The sequence below is a fragment of the Mustela nivalis genome (assembly GCF_964662115.1).
Source record: "Mustela nivalis genome assembly, chromosome: 6".
NCBI classification, from domain to species: domain Eukaryota; kingdom Metazoa; phylum Chordata; class Mammalia; order Carnivora; family Mustelidae; genus Mustela; species Mustela nivalis.
The window spans coordinates 46,831,381-46,848,346 of NC_139025.1; the positions used below are offsets into that span (position 1 = coordinate 46,831,381).

Below are 16,966 nucleotides of genomic sequence, written 5' to 3' on the forward strand. Positions count from 1 at the left end.
ATGACTCCTCTACAGTCTATTCCCCCCTTTATTCACTTTTTCCCTTGGGTTCCCTGCACCCAGCGCCATCCCAGATGATTCTTGGCTCAAAAGTGCATGGCTTATACCATACCTAAAATGTTGTGTGAATATCTAAACTTCTCTGTAGAAACCCACACCATCAGGCTGGCATTTGAAACTTTCTATAATCATTTCTACCCAATGGGCCCCACCTTCTCTCTATCCAGCATAGCATCCTCCTGGCTCTGTATACACTGTTCGTTTCCTGTTCAAACCTTTCCTTATCTCATCCTCATTTCAGATGCCACACTGCTTCCTCTCCACTGATCTGTGACCCATCCATTCTCCAAGTCCCTGTGAAGACCCTCTGACTTCAGATGGATTTATGGATGAAAGATAAGATGCCCGGCTTTGCTTTAAGAATCCAGTGGCCAATGGGCAAGTGTAGGGAGGTATATATGAGATGACCTGGACACAGGTCGCCATGTTAGGTATCCAGGGGTTCCTTAACCTATTCTCTGTCTTTTGTATATGGCTGAAATCTCCCATTATAAAAAGTTTAAAACTAAAAATGAAATAGAAGCTAGGAGTCTGGTTTTGAAACATGGTGTCCTAGATAAGCAGGACTCATCAGCTGTGGGGGAAGATTCCAGCAGACTGTCAAGTTGGTCTTGGGGAGGACTGGTGGAAAAGAGGAGGCTGGTCTTTTTTTTTTTTTTTTTTTTTTTTTAATTTTTTAACCGTGATGCCAGTAATTTGTGAGGAGTCCTGTAGTTTGCATTTGGATGACTTTTCAGTATGCTTGCACCTTTTGATTTGACCTAAGGAAGCACTAATAGGTTTTGAATGTTGCCTGTGTGTTTGAGAGACCTGAAGTCATTAAGATAAGATCTAATATCAAAAATTAGAAGCCAAGTAATTTGTGCAGAAGGAATACAAGAAAACTCTGGGTGGTTTGGTAAGCAAAATTAGGGTGGGTACATATGCTAGATTTTCTGGTTTTCTGACATTGTAATAAAATTTTTTTGTTGTGCTCTTCAGTTTTCAGTAGGAAGACCAGTAGGCTGGTCATCACATAACGGCCTATAAAATTCGATTCTACAAAATTTGTGTCTGTTCTGTTTGTTACTGTACCTCGCCTATAGAATGTTTCTGGCCTTCCATAGTATTTGTTGAATTAATTTTGGAGTCAATAGATGGTCTGTAAGTCAAGATAGGTCTGAGAACAGCCTGCAAATCCGTTCTGTCAAAGAAAACAGCCGTGTTTCTCTTGGGCTCTCAGTCCGTTCACAGTGTACTACAAAAGTACAGATAAAGGCATCAGAAAGCTCATCTATGCAAAAGGTTGTCATTGTGCACTTCCCATGCTTCATGTGTGAATAAAATAGAGAACAAGGAAGTCTCTACCTTCAGGGGCTTCTGTGGTAGAGGAGGTATAGACAAGAAAATGCATGGTCCAGAGAGATAAATGCAGATGAGGTACATAGTGTTGCGAGAGGACAGAAGAGGCACCCCTGACTCTGGAGGCCCAGGAAGGCTGAAAGCGGAAGGATAAATAGACGTTTGCCTTGTGAAAAGGGAAGGAAAAGCTGTTTCAAGCAGAGAAAGCGGCTTGGAGAAGAGAGGAACAAATGACAGAAGTTTGCGGAGGGTGGATCCTGGAACAAAGGGGACCAGGCAGAGCAGCTGTGCCAGATAAGACTGGACAAGAACAGAGAAGCCGGATCCTACAGAGTATTGGAGGCTAATTTAAGGAATGTGAACTCAATATAAAAAGCCAAGAGAAGACCTTGAAAAGTTCTGGAGAATCTAGAGTGACATACTCAGATTTAGCATTTTAGGAAGTCCCCTCTGGCTAAAGTTTGGAGAATGGATGGGAGGGTGGCAACAGTGGAACCTTGAGATAGCAGAAAGAGTTACAAAGCTTTTTTTCCGTGGGGTCGGGGGAGAGCATGCACTGGGGTTGGGGGGTAAGAAGGAGGTGGGGTGGAGGGAGAGAGAGAGCATGGAATCTTAAGCAGCCTTCATGCCCAGTGCAGAGGTGGCAGGGTTCCATCTTACAACCTGAGATCATGACCTAAGCCAAAAAAATCAGGAGCCAGATACTAAGCTGACTGAGACCCCTAGACGCCCCTCTAGAGAGCAGTGATGGCAACCTTGCCTATGGGTGGATGGGGTGTGGGGGAAGGCATGATACAGACATTTCTGGGTGGATGGGGAGGTCCTTCTTCAAAATAGGAAACGAGGAAATGAAGTAGTTACCTATCTGTGTGGCCTTTCCCCACTCTAATGTAAGTGTTTTTCCCAAATTGCTTTTATTTGGGAAAATAAAGAAATGTCTCAAAAATGTTCCTACTGTATAGGGCATGCCAGTTTAGGAACAGAGGGCAACGTGAAGAAGGGGAAAGACCAGCTGGTGGCCAGCGAATGAAAAAACTGAGTTCTGGTCCATAAGTATTGCTTTCATCATTCGCTAACTTCATTTCCTCCTACATACATTCTTCTACTTCTTTAGTTCATTGTATCCTTCATAAAGGTTGAGTTTCTTGAGTACTTCCTATATATCGGCTGTGGGCTTATCTGTGTGGTTGAAATTCCCAGTCAGATTCTTTGTCACATCTGTTTGTAGGGTCTGCCTGCACGAGAGGCAAGAGTTGTCCCAGTGACGTGCTTGCATTCTGGTCTGCTTTCAGGAAGAGGGAGGACAGGATGTGTCCCCTGGCAGGGTACCCTACTGGCTTGTTAGATGTTAGCACTCACCATTCCCCGCGAAGGTCATCAGCCACCTGCTGCCCTGTCTCTGACACTCCATCTCTGCTGCCTGGCTCCTGTAACTATGACAGGAGCTCCTGTCACTCTACCCAGTCTCTTGCGCAGGACCCCTTCTGCCTCAAGTTTAGACAGCTCCCACATGTACACCCCCTTAGTGGGATTCAACTTTTCTCAGCCATGACCACAGATTTCCCTTTCAATCCAATCTTCTCAGTTTTTATTCCTTTTCAAAAAGGATTTTATTTTTAATTAATCTTTACACCCAACGTGGGGCTCAAACTTGCAACCCTGAGATCAAGAGTCCCATGTTCTATCGAATGAGCCACCCAGGAGCCCCTGAATTTTTATTCTTTAAGTTATTTGTGACCAAAGTCTTATCTCATGTTTTTTTTTTTTTTTTGACTGTACTAAAAAAGCATCCTGCTTGATCCTTGAATTGTTTTAAGAAATATTTCATAGAATAGATTCATTGGGCAGGTGTGTTTCAGGAGGAAATAGTTTTTCCGTTAAGTGTTGTCCAAAAGTGACTTAGGAAGTATTGAAGCAGACAGGAAAACTATAAAAATTCTTTGTCAAGGCAGTTCTGAATAAGAACAAGAGATCCGAAAGGTACATTTTCAAAGGAGTTGAAACCAGCAGTGAAATTTCATATTCACTTTATTGACGGCTGAAGTTCAGTCTCCGATGCATTTTCCATCCTCCTCTGATACTGTCGTTCTGAGGCTTTTCTATGGTAGACATCATAGAAGGTCTCCTGGCCCACACGCAGTTTAATCATGATCCACTCCATCGTTCCTCCCAGGACAAAAAAAAAAAGGCAGGAACCTGTAGACGCCGAATCGATCCTTCCCGGGGACCCGCTTCACCTGGGCCCATGCTACGTCGGCCCTGACCCGCAGCCTGGCGCGTGCTGAGCTCTCTTATCTCTTTTTTAAACACAATTATTTCTAGGAATTTGGAAGAAACTGTAATTTGCACTTGGTCCACCATTTTGAAATGGAAGTCTCTTCTCTGGCTAAACCACCCATGTATCTCAGAAGGCAATCTTTGACAGTCACTGGGATTTATGTTTATTCACCCATCTTTGCTGAAATGGAAATTTGGTTAGAAAGCAGGAACAATGTATTTTGTTAAAGCCGATTTCTTATTAATACCTGAATAGGGACTCAGAAGTTTGTATTCAAAAGAGTATTTTTTGCTCATTGGGAAATAGGTCACTCAAATTCAGAAACGCACGCAATGTCAGAAAAATATCTCTATTTGCCTTTTGGGGTTTGGAATCATATACTCTCCAAATGAGTGAATTTCAAGCCCTTGTTGCTGACAGAGCTGCCTCCTCTGGGCTGAGAAATGGTTTGGTTCCAGGCAGCTGGAGAATTTATGGACATCTGAATCCAATCTAGCTGAGCAGGAGAGAAGCTTGGGAAGGAGACAGCCAGGTGCATGACAAAATTAAGACTATAGCTGGAGAGAGGGGATTCCATGAGGGGAAGGGTCAGTCTCAGGGGCTGAGTCAGCAGGACAGAGAGGATTCCAAGGCCTCTGGAATTCTGGTTGGGCGTTGGTGGTGAAAGGAAATTTTGGCTTTGATCCTCTGGGAAGGGGCAGACCCTGTTGAAAGTAATTCCTGTCAGAGGCTACTCTCTATTTCATGGAAAAAAATGGAAAAGGGGAAAACAATTGCAAGGTCCTGAATGAAGACAAAAGGTATTCATTTGCATATTTGTTTGTTTAGAGTGTTTTAGTGTATTCAGGTACAATGTAAACAGAAACAGGATTGATTAAGTTAGTTAAGAAACCATTGCTTTGTTTCCTTTCAAGAAATGGGATAAAAAGATTCAGGACCACCTGACCATGTTCTAAAATTTAAATGAGTGTGGTCTGCAAAGGGTGGGAGCAGGATATGGTGGGGGCAGGGTGTACTGACCATGGAAGTATTAAGTGAGGTGCTTGAACTTCAGGGCTCTCTGGAAGGACCCCTGACAATGTGTTCACTTGGTCATATGCTTTTGTGAACTTGTGAAATTTGCAGAAGTAAAAGGAATGTCTCCCACCCTGACTTCCCTCCATCACCATCCTTTCGTATCATGTGGTGGCTAAGGGTATTTCAGAATCTGACTAAAGGGGTGTCAGAGCAAAGATATAGTGAATTTGGTTCAGTGTGATGTATTTACTTAGTTTGCAGGCACTTCTGGGTATAGTTCTTTCCAGCAGTTTGTAGGAGTGGCTTTCTGGAATGCTTTTTAAAATTTTTTTTATTTTAATTGAGATATAACTCCTATTACCATAAAATTGAACCTTTTAAAGCATATAATTCAGTTATTTTAGTATATTCACAAAGCTGTGCAACTGTCACAACTATTTGATCCTGGGACATTTTCACACCCCATCCTCCCAAAGATACCCCATTAGTCACTCTCCATTCTCTCCTTCTTGCAATGCCAACCAGCTCCTGATCTCTTAATCCCCTCCTAATCTACTTTCTATCTCTATAAATTTGCTTATTCTGGTCATTTCTTATAAATGAAATCATACAATATGTGGTCTTTTGTGTCTGGCTTTTTTTTTTTTTTTTTACTTAGAACAATGTTTTCAAGGCTCATTCATGTTATAGCATGAATCAGTACTGTATTCATTTTTATGACTAAATAATACTCCATTTTGTTCATCCATTCATCAGCTGGTAGCCATTTCAGTTATTTCCAGTTGTGCTCCTCCTGACCAAGGTGTGAACTCAGCAACCATGAAGGTCCAGGGCCAGTGGTAGTCTCACGGAGGTAGCAGAGTGCCCACTGTTGGAAGCGTGGAGGGCTATGGAAGAGAAACACTTTGAAATATACAGTCAGAAGCTATCATATTAGAGGAATGACTATATCTATCTCTTCTCCATACAGAAATGATATTAGAAAATTATTGTCAAAAAAAGAGGTTTTCAAAATTCGTGCAGCCAGAAAATGTAGAAAGACCTATAGAAGTGTGTCAAGTAGTTGGTTAATTTAAAAAAATTTTGGGGTGGGGTTGTTTTGGTACAGTTTTGTTGCTGATCAGTTTTTTTCAAAACATGAACTTTAACACTTTTAAATAGAAGTTTACATTTGTAATTTTGATTTCTTTTCTCAAAGCCCCTAAATCATAAATTGTAAGCCCCACAAAATCAGGATCCTCCTTGCCATTAAGAATACTTTTAACACCTTCACTTTTTTTCCTTTTCTTTTCTTTCTTTCTCTCTCTCTCTCTTTTTTTTTTTTTCATAGTACTACTTCGAGGTGGCCAGGAGCCTGTGTGAGAGATTTCTTTCTAGGGAGTGAGATGGCAAGTTGCTCATTTTGTTGCTTTCCACCTTCTTGTCCGTTCTTTTCTTTCTCAGCTCAGGAACACTTTCAGGAAAAATTAGCTCAGGCAATACCTTCTTACCTCATTAAATATGCAATACCTTGAAGATTTCTATGATTGAATATTGTTAAGCCAATATTGACCTCTAGGCTCCCTTCCTTCTGGGGCAGAATCTATTTCCCCGCCCAGCCGCTTCCCTTAGTGGGCTTGGTCATGTGGCTCACTTTGGTCAATAGGGCGTAGACAGAAGTCCACGTGACAGTTCTGCATGCCAGAAGCCCTATTAGATCACGTTGTGGAAGCCCGAGGTCCTTCAGCGTGGGTCCTGTAAGAAGATGCACAGAGAGATGTGCATCCTTCTGAATCCCATGTTCAGCCGTTGGAGAGCTGCGGCCCCTGACCTGCAGACCGTGAGTGAGAAACATTTCCCGTCTGAGCCACTGAGTTGGGGGTTGTCTGAAACACAGTGGAGCCGTCTGAGCCACTGAGTTGGGGGTTGTCTGAAATACAGTGGCGCTGCCCTGGGAGCCCACCAGTACAGATGCACATGCCCAACCTGAACAGCAGAGCCAACATCGTTTCTCTCTCAGCAAGCAGCTGAGCTTGGTCCTATCGCTCAAACTTCCAAGATCCTTGACAGCAGACCCCGCGCTCTACCACCTTCCCAGGTTCCTAATTTAGCATGCTTTCCCCTTTCAAGGAAATTCATTTCTGGGTTGAGGACATGCCTCCTTTTTCCCACCTCCGTTTAGCTATAATTTTAAGTACAAGTCATTTCATTGTTTCTCCTCTCTATAATAGCATTTTCGTCATTTCAATTAAAGTGCTTCCAAAAAGCCACCCACTGGACTTCTCCTACCCGCTAATCTACAACTTCAGTTTGACACCCCAGTCAAAAATAAGAAAAACTCTGGAACTCTTTGATGGAGCAGTTGCACTTCTCCGGACTACTTGACCTCAGGACCCCTACCCATCTCAGTGCCCCATGACTCCCCCCAAAACTCATCTTCCCAAACCCTGTCTTGTTATGCCTCAGCCCCCCAGGGCTCTTAGAACAGACCTGAAAACAGAGCATATTCTCAAGGAGAAGCAAAAGAATGAATGAGAATATGACTCCTGCCAAGCCTGGGGCTTGCCACCTCTAAGCACAGAATGAACCATGAACAGTCCCTTTGAACTTACAGGGAAAATATAAAGGAAATTAAAAAGGCCTTTAGGATACTTGACTTGCAGAAGGGCAAATCTAACTTCCTTTCTACTTTTTCTCCATCTGCAACTCTGTCCCTCAGAGAATTGGAGAGGGTCTTTTGTTACTTTTTTTTTTTCTTTAATGTCTAGAGAAATGGCTCAGCTTTCAAAGTAGAATTATTAAAATAATTTTGGTTTAAGATGTAAAACCTTTCACTTTTTCCAAGCCATCAACCCTCCCTGAATTTCCTAAGTTCTCATAAACTTTAGGTATTGCCTTTCGTCCCTCCTCCTTAGCTACGCTGTTGGAATAAAAACAGGTTGGAGGGACATAATTCCTTTTGATTGGGTTTGGGGGTGAGGGGATGAAAAGGTGGGGAGAGAGAGACTAGGCAGTGACATGGAAATGGCATCCTGATTTTACTGTCTACTTGACATGGCTGACATTTTTTGTGCTGATGTCTTTAAGTCTTTTATCTGTTTTATCTATTTATAAAAATCCTTTTAAGAACAATTAAAAGCTTAATTTAATGACTATAACATGCAGAAAGGAAAGAGAAAAAGCAGCTCCAGATCCTGAGAAGTCTTCAAAAAAGATAAGCTCTGTCTGTACTTGGTGAAAAATAATGCTTTCCGATTTCCATTATAAGAACATCTGTGCATATTAGAGAAGATTTAGGATGTATGAAAGCATTGAAAATAGTAGGAATCACCAGAGTTCTATCTTCCAGCCATGATGACTGCTCCCATTTTGGTTGGATTCTCCCTAAAGTCTATTTCTGTGTGTGCATGTGTGTGTGTGTGTGTGTGTGTGTTCGTTCAGATAGAGAGCAGAAGATGTAGATAGGTAGTCTTTCAGATAAAAAAAAAAAAATGGGGGGTGGCGCCTGGGTGGTTCAGTGGGTTAAGCCTCTGCCTTTGGCTCAGGTCATGGTCTCAGGGTCCTGGGATTGAGTCCTACATTGGGCTCTCCACTGAGCAGAGATCCTGCTTCTCCCTCTCCCTCTGCCTGCCGCTCTGCCTACTTGTGCTCTTTATCTCTTTGTTGAATAAATAATAAAAATCTTTTTTAAAAAATTGGTATGTTTTATCTGTCCCATGCAATATATTTATAATTTAAGTTAGATTTTAACCCACAAAAATGAAGAGATTTTTACATTAAGTCCAGATTTAGTCTTTTTCTTGAAAAATTGCACATGGGGTTGCCTGGGTAGCTCAGTGGGTTACATATCCATCTCTCAATATCGGCTCAGGTCATCTCAGGGTTGTAGGATTGAGCACTGTGTTGGGCTCTGCACTTAGTGGGGAGTCTGCTTCTCTCCTTCTCTCTCTGCCCCCCCAAATAAATAAATAAATCTTAAAAAAAAAAAAAAGTATTGAACCTGTATTTTCAAATGGCAGGAGTTGAGGAGAGAGTCACCTTCAAAAGGAACACATGCTTGCCAATGTAGCATTGTCCCAATGCAGTTTGTTTCTTTCTTTTTTCCTTCCTTCCTTCCTTTTTTTTTTTTTCCCTGCCTATTTGGCTCCTATCTGTATTTAAGTTTGATGCCCTTAATGTAGAGTGTTTTTTTTAATCATTGCATTTATTTTACATATACAATTTTATGTTCAGCTTTTTTCCCTAAGCAATTTCTCACTAACCTTCCTCCCTGATTATTCCAGTGTACTTACAGTGTTACGTATCGTGTCACACTGTACATGTTTTCTCCCTGATTATACTAGCATATATACAGTAGAAAGTATCAAATACATGAAAGTATGAAGAGGAAATTAACTATTATTTGGAATTTTTCTTCTTTTTTTACTTATGAAAATATCCTTATAAATAGCGGCAATCATACTATACATACAATTTTGTATCCAGCTTTTTCACCTTTTCTTTACTATAAACACTAACACTCCTCACCAACTATATGTAGCTTAGTTAACAATAGTCTTCCCCCATGGCTAGACATTCAGGTTTTCCCTTTTCTGTCATAATTATGTTATAATGAATATCTTTCTGCTGGAAGCTTTTTTCTTTTTTTAAAGATTATTTATTTATTTATTTGACAGAGAGATTGAGATCACAAGTAGGCAGAGAAGCAGGCAGAGAGAGAGGGGGAAGCAGGCTCCCTGCTGAGCAGAGAGCCCAATGCGGGGCTCCATCCCAAGTCCCTGAGATCATGACCCAAGCCAAAGGCAGAGGCTCAACCCACTGAGCCACCCAGGCTCCCATGGAAGCTTTTTTCTATACTGAGGATTCTTCTGCTAGGATATATTCTTAGAAATGGGCTATGCAATTAAAGGATACAAATAATTTTAAGGGTCTTGATGTATGTTGTCTAATTGTATCTCAACAAGGCTATGCTGTTCTCACATTATGTGAGAATGTGCTTCCTGACACCTTTAGCAGCATCAAATATATGTATGTAATATATAATGTGTATATACATATGTTTATATTATATACTCATTATTGATTTGATACAGAAACATAGTACCTTCTATTTTTTATTTGCATTCTTCTCATCTCCAAGAACCCAACTTTGTCCTATGAAAAAAACAGAACAGCAAGGAAAAGGTCTTACTAATTCAAAAGAACAGGCATGGGACCATGGCAAGGGAAGTGGAAGTGAGTTTTAGAGGTGGAGACCTAGAAATTTCCAGCCAAGGTAGAAGAAGCCAGGAGCAGAGGCACCTGAGAGCAGAGTGAGAGCAAAGGAGTAGAGACCACAAGAGTCGGCCTTGCAAAAACCAGGAAGGTTTAGACAGCACTCTACAATCCAGACCTCATAGCTAAAGCCCCAAAATAGCTAAATCCACAAGAAACAGATTTTTTGTCTTCTAGTGTGTAATGTTTTTACGTCCAAAGTCCTAATGAGGCCAGTAGTCTGGGAGGCTACTTTACAGTTTTCACCATAGGTAATTTCTCCATTTCTTTATCTTTCTTCCTAGTTCATTCTGCCAGCTTGAAATTTGTCTTGAGAGAGGATTTCTCCAGAACCTACTGTCCCAAATCTAAATCATTTATTTAACTTACAGAAGCGTGTAACTAAACTAGAAATCAGGTACCCTGAATCTGGACTGTGGGGCCTGAATTAAGATCACTCAAGACAGGAAGGAGAAGTCAACATGGCCAATCAGACTTCGGAGCCAAGGGTAACATCAGGAGGAGCCAGGGTTCCCTGCCTGGAGTTATTTATTATTAATGCGGAGTAAAATATCTTTTTATATATTTTTTTCTCTGAATACTTCATAAAGCTGAAGTTTGAAGGGAAAAGGGAAATATGAAAATCTGAAACCTCATAGGAATAAATGAATGTTCTTAGCTATAGTAATATGGAATTAAACATGAAGGCAGCAGTTTTTTCTAGATTTTCATTTCAAATTTATTTCATCGAAAGCATTTTGATTAGTTTTTGTCTCTAGTCCTGAGGATTTGATTCTAATGACTTTACTGTCTGGGAAACTGAAAGTAGGGAACATGACATTTATAGGTGTCCCTAACTTACAAAATGTTGATATAAGCATTCATCTCCACATTGGGGCCAACAAACCTTGCCAAACTCTGGCCTGCTTTTATACAACTTGTAAGCTAAGAATACTTTTTGTATTTTATTTATTTATTTTTATTATTTGTTTACTTATTTATTTTTAAAAATTTTATTCATTTATTTATTTGAGAGAGAGGGAGAGAGACAAGCAGACTCTGTGCTGAGCCCAGAGCCCAACATGGGGCTCGATCCCCAGGACCCTGGGTCATGACCTTAGCCAAAGGCAGAGACTTAACTGACTGAGCCACCCAGGCACCCCTTACTTATTTTTAATTAATATATAATATTATATTAATTTTAGCTATGCAATATAATGACTCAACAGTTCTCTCTATTTCTCAGTGCTCATCATGGTAAGAGTACTCTCAGTCTACTTTATCTGTGTCACCCATCCCTCACCTACCTTTCCTCTGGCAACCTTTTATTCTCTGTGTTTAACAGTCTGTTTTCTTTTGTATCTTTTCTTCTTTGCCATCTCATTTGTTTTGTTTCTTAAATTCCACATGTGAGTGAAATTATATGGTATTTGTCTTTGTCAGTCTGACTTATTCCACATGACATTATGCCCTTTAGATCCATACATGTGGTTGCAAATGGCAAGCTCTCATTCTTTTTTATGGGTGTATAATATTTCACTATCTAATTTATATCTCTATCACTTTATATTCACAGTACATCTTTATTCATCTATGTATGCACACTTGGGTTGCCTTCATATATTAGCTATTGTAAGTAATGCTGCTGTAAACATAGGGGTGCATCTGTCTTTTCAAAGTAGTATTTTCATTTTGTGGGGGGTAAATACCCAGTGGGAGAATTACTGGATCATATGGTAATTCTATTTTTAATTTTTTGAGGACACTCTATACTGCACCAGTTTGCATTCCCAGCAGTGCACGAGGGTTCCTTTTTACTTCACATCTTTGCCAACACTTGTTATTTCTTGTGCTTTTGATTTTAGCCATTCTGACAGGTGTGAGGTAATACCTCATCAAGATTTCAATTTGCATTTCCCTGACAATTAGTGCTGTTGGCCATCTTTTCACGTTGGCCATTTGTATCTCTTCTTTGGAAAAATGTCTATTAAGGTCCTCTGCATATTTTTGATGAACTAATTGTTTTTTCCCCTTTGCACATTTTTAAATCAGAATATTTGGGGGTTTTTTGTGTTGAGTTATGTAAGTTCTTTATATATTTTAGATACTAACCCCTTATCAGATATATATATATATATATATATATATATATATATATATATATAATTTGCAAATATCTTCTCCCATTCAGTAGGTTGTCTTGTTGTTTCAATGATTGTTTCCATTGCTGTGCAAATGTTTGTTATTTTGGTGTAGTTCCAATAGTTTTATTTTGCTCTTGATTCCTTTGCCCGAGGAGACATCTAGAAAAAAGTTTCTATAGTTGTCAAATAAATTACTGTCTAGGCTTTTTTTCTAGGAGTTTATGGTTTCAGGTCTCACATGTAGGTCTTTAATCCTTCTTGTATTTATTTTTATGTATGGTGTAAGTGGTTCAGTTTCATTCTTTTGCATGTAGCTATCCACTCTCCCCAAGACCTTTTGTTGAAGAGACTGTGTTTTCCCCATTGTTTATTCTTGCTTCCTTTGTCATAAATTAATTGAATTTATTGTTTAGTTTTATTTCTGGGCTCCCTTCTGTTCTTTACAGTTTTGTAAAGATCTGTGAGTTTATTTTTGTGCCAGTACCATACTGATTTGATTACTACAGCTTTGTAGTGTTTTGTAAAATCTGGGATTGTGATACTTCCAGTTTTGTTTTTCTTAAGATTGCTTTGGCTATTTGGGGCCTTTTGTGGTTTCACACAAATTTTAGGATTAATTGTTTCAGTTTTATGAAAAATTCTGTTGGTATTTTGATAGAGATTGCATCGAATCTGTAGATTATTTTGGGTAATGTGGACTTTTTAACAGTATTAATTCTTCCAGTCCATGAGCATGGCGTATCTTTCCATTTCTTTTTGTGACAGTTTTTATCATGAATGGTATTGTACCTTGTCAAAGGTACAATGTGTTTTCTAAATGTGTTGAGATACTCATATGGTTTTTATGCTTTCTCTTGTTAATATGATGTATTGTATTGGTTGATTTACAATATTGAACCACACTTGCATCCCTGGAATAAACCCCACTTGATCATGGTGAATGATTTTTTGAATTCAGTTTGCTGATATTTTGTTGAAGATTTTTACATTGACGCTCATCAGAGATATTGACAGGTTTTTTGGTTTGTTTGTCTGTCTGTTTTTGCAGTGTCTTTATCTGGTTTCAGTACTAAGATAATGCTGGTCTTATGGAATGAATTTAGGAGCTTACCCTTCTTTTCTATTTTTTGGAATTGTTTAAGAAAAATAGATATTAATTCTTCTATAATTGTTGGTTGCATTCACCTGTGAAACCATAGTCCTGAACTTTTATTTGTGCATTGTTGGTTTTTTGTTTGTTTGTTTGTTTTAACAATTTTATTTATTTATTTATTTGAGAGAGAGAGAGAGAAAGAGAGAGCATGAGCAGAGGAGGAACAGAGTGAGTGAGAGAGGAAGAACCAGATTCCCCATTGAGCAGGGCGCCACATGAAAGGCTCAGTCCCAGGACCCCGAGATCATAACCCGAGCCGAAGTCAGACGCTTAACTGACAGAGCCCCTTGTTGGAGTTTTTGTGATTACTGATTCAATTTTATTGCTATCAGTCAGTCTGTTCAAAATTTCTGTTTCTCCCTGATTCAGTTTTGGAAGGTTATATGTTACTAGGAGGTTATCCATGTTTTCCTAGATTGTCTACTTTGCTGGCATACTATTTTTCATAATATTCTGTTACAATCCTTTGTATTTCTGTGATGTCTGTTATTTCTCCTCCATTTCTGATTTTGTTTATTTGAGTTCTCTCTTTTTCTTTCCTTGATGAGTCTGGCCAAAGGTTTATCAATTTTGCTGGTCTTTCAAAGAAACAGTTCCTTGTTTCATTGATTAGTTCTATATATTTATTTTAGTCTCTATTTCATTTATTTCTGCTCTAATATTTATTATTTCCTTCCTTCCACTGGATTTGGGCTTTGTTTGTTCTTTCATTTAGCTTTTTTAAATGTAAGTTTAGGTGCTTATTTGAGATTTTTCTTTTTTCTTTAGGTAGACCTCTCTTGCTATAAACTGCCCCCTTAGAACAGCTTTGTTGTATCCCAAAGATTTTAGACTGTTGGGTTTTCATTTTAATTTGTCTCCATGTATTTTTTAATTTCCCCTTTGATTTATTGGCTTGCCCGCTCATGTTTAGTAGCATGTTCTTTAGCCTTCATGTATTTATGGGCTTTTTTTTTTTTTCCAGATTTTTCTTGTGATTGATTTCTGGTTTCATACTGTTGTGGTTGGAAAAGATGCATAATATGATTTCAACATTTTCAAATTTATTGAAACTTGTTTTTTGGCCTAACATGTGATTTATTCTGGAGAATATTCTATGTGCACTTGAAAAGAATGTGTATTCTTTGGATAAAATGTTCTGAATATATCAGTTAGGGCCATCTGATCTAATGTGTCATTCAAAGCCAGTGTTGATTTTCTCTCTGGATGATGTCTCCATTGATGTAAGGGGGCGTTAGAGTCCCCAGCTAGTATTGTATTATCGTTAGTTTCTTCCATATGTCTGTTAACAGTGGTTTTATATATTTTTCCTTCCTTTTATATACTTTTTCTTCCTTTTTGCTCCTGTGGTGGGTGCATAGGAGCACCCTTTTGTTATATCCTTTGTTGTATTGTTCCCCTTGTCATTGTGTAGTGTCCTTCTTTGCCTCTCGTTAAAGTCTTTGTTTAAAGCTGTTTTGTTGGGCCAAAGTATTGCTACCTTGGTACCATGGCTTTCTTTTCACATTCATTTGCATGGTAAATGTTTTTCCATCCCTTCACTTTCAATCTGTGTGTGTCTTTAGGTCTGAAGTGAGTCTCTTGTAGGTGGTGTATAGATGGGTCTTAGCTTTTTTATTCATTCCATCACCAGAAGTCTTTCAATTGGAGCATTTAGTCCATTTACATCAAAAGTAATTATTGATAGGTATGTACTTATTGTCATTTGTTAAGTGTTTTACAGTTGTTTTTGAGTTCTCTGTTCCTTTTTTCTCTTCTTGCCCTCTTCCCTTGCGTTCTGTAGGCTTTCTTTACTGTTATGCCGGATTCCTTCTTTTTATTTTTTTGTATGTCTATTATAGTTTTTTAATTTGTGGTTATCATATGTTCATATATAACATGTTACACATGTAGCAGTCTATATTAAGTTGATGGTCGCTTAAGTTCGAACCCATTCTAAAAAGCACAAAATTTGTATCCCCCCCCATAGTTTATGTATAGGATTTCACACTTTACATCATTTTATTTTGTGAATGCCTTAACTGAATTTCATAGATATAATTTATTGACTACATTTGTGCTTTAACTCCCACACTGGTTTTAAAAGTGATTAATCTACTACTTTTATTATATACTTGCTGTGAAATTTTATCCCTCTCCTAGTTTTCTTACTCCTGATTATGGCCTTTTCTTTCCATTCAAAGAATTTCCCTTATCATTTCTTCTAAGGCTGGTTTAGTGATCATGAAATCCCTTAATTTTGTTTGTCTGGGAAACTGTTGATCTCTCCTTCTATCCTGAATGATGACCTTGTTCTATAGAGTATTTGTAGTTGCAGGTTTTTTTCTTTTTTTTTTTTTTTTTTGAGCACTTTGAATATATCATGACCCTCTCTTCTGGCCTGCAAAATTTCTGCTAAAAATTTACCTGATTGTCTTATGGGGTTCACTTTATATATAAATCTTTTATTTTCTCTTGCTGCATCTAAAACTCTCTTTTTTCATTACCATTTTCCATTTTAATTACTATGTGTCTTGGTTTGGACCTTGTTGGGTTGGTTTTATTAGGAGTTCTCTGTGCCTCCTATATCTGGATGTCTGTTTTCCTTCCCCAGATTTGGGAAGTTTTCAGCTATTATTTCTTCAGATAAATTTTCTGCCGCTTTCTCTCTCTTTCCTCCTTCTGGGATCCCTATAATGTGAATATTATTATGCTTGATGGTGCTATTGAGTTCCCTTTACCTAGTCTCAATTTTTGTTTTATTTATTTATTTATTTATTTATTTTGCTGTTTATCTGGACTTCCTTTCACTACCCTGTCTTCCAAGTCGCTGATCCATTCTTTTGCCTCCTTTAATCTGCTATTGATTCCTTCTCATGTATTTTTTAATTATTGAGTTCTTCATTCTGACTGCTTCTTTTTAATTTTTTGTATCTTAGTTGTGGGATTCACTGAGCTCCTCCACTCCTTTTTTCTTAAGTCCAGTGAATGTCTGTATAAACTTTATTTTGAATTCTTTATCAGGCATATTGCCTATCTCCATTTCACTTAGCTATTTTGCTGACTTTTTTTTTTTTTAAAGGTTTTATTTATTTATTTGACAGACAGAGATCACAAGTAGGCAGAGAGGCAGGCAGAGAGAGAGAGGAGGAAGCAGGCTCCCTGCTGAGCAGAGAGACTCGATCCCAGGACACTGAGATCATGACCTGAGCTGAAGGCAGTGGCTTAACCCACTGAGCCACCCAGGCGCCCTATTTTGCTGACATTTTGTTCTGTTCTTTCAACTGGGACATATTCCTCTGTCTCTTCATTTTGTCTAAACTTATGTTTGTATATGAGGAAAGTCAGCTATGTCTCCTGTACTTGCAAGTGGTGGCCTCATGAAGAAGAAGGCCCTGCGGCACAAGGCCCCGGTTCACTAGGACCAGGCACTTCAGGAGTATTTCCTATGTAGGCTGCCTGTGCCTTACTGTTGTGTCTGAGTTGCATTTACCTTCACTGCAGTCTGCTGCCATGGTCACTTTGCCTGCTATGGGTAGGCAAAACCAGGAAGGTTTGGTCCCCGTGTTGTTAAGGGGCCAGTCTGGCACTGCTGTGGGTTTGTGATTGGGCACTGTCAGCCATCAGAGCAGAAGACTGCCCTCAGCCCATTAGCTGAAATTGCAGTCACACCAACCTGGGGGGCACTGTGTGTTGTCCTCTGAGAGGCTTTCACTGGTGGGTGGGCTGGAAGTCAGACTGAATGACCAGGACTGTAGCTGC

The 16,966-nt window shown here is 39.1% G+C and overlaps 1 long non-coding RNA gene and 1 pseudogene across 3 annotated transcripts in view; one reads left to right on the top strand and one right to left on the bottom strand.

Moving 5' to 3' along the window:
• LOC309866990 overlaps positions 1-16,966 on the top strand; it is a 122,945-nt gene that overhangs the window by 74,200 nt on the left and 31,779 nt on the right. The window lies entirely within an intron of this gene.
• LOC309868083 (ubiquinol-cytochrome c reductase complex assembly factor 5 pseudogene) lies at positions 3,412-16,719 on the bottom strand (annotated as a pseudogene). Its single transcript has 2 exons — positions 16,698-16,719; positions 3,412-3,691 (listed from the first exon to the last, which is right to left on the bottom strand). The product of its transcript is annotated as a ubiquinol-cytochrome c reductase complex assembly factor 5 pseudogene (transcript).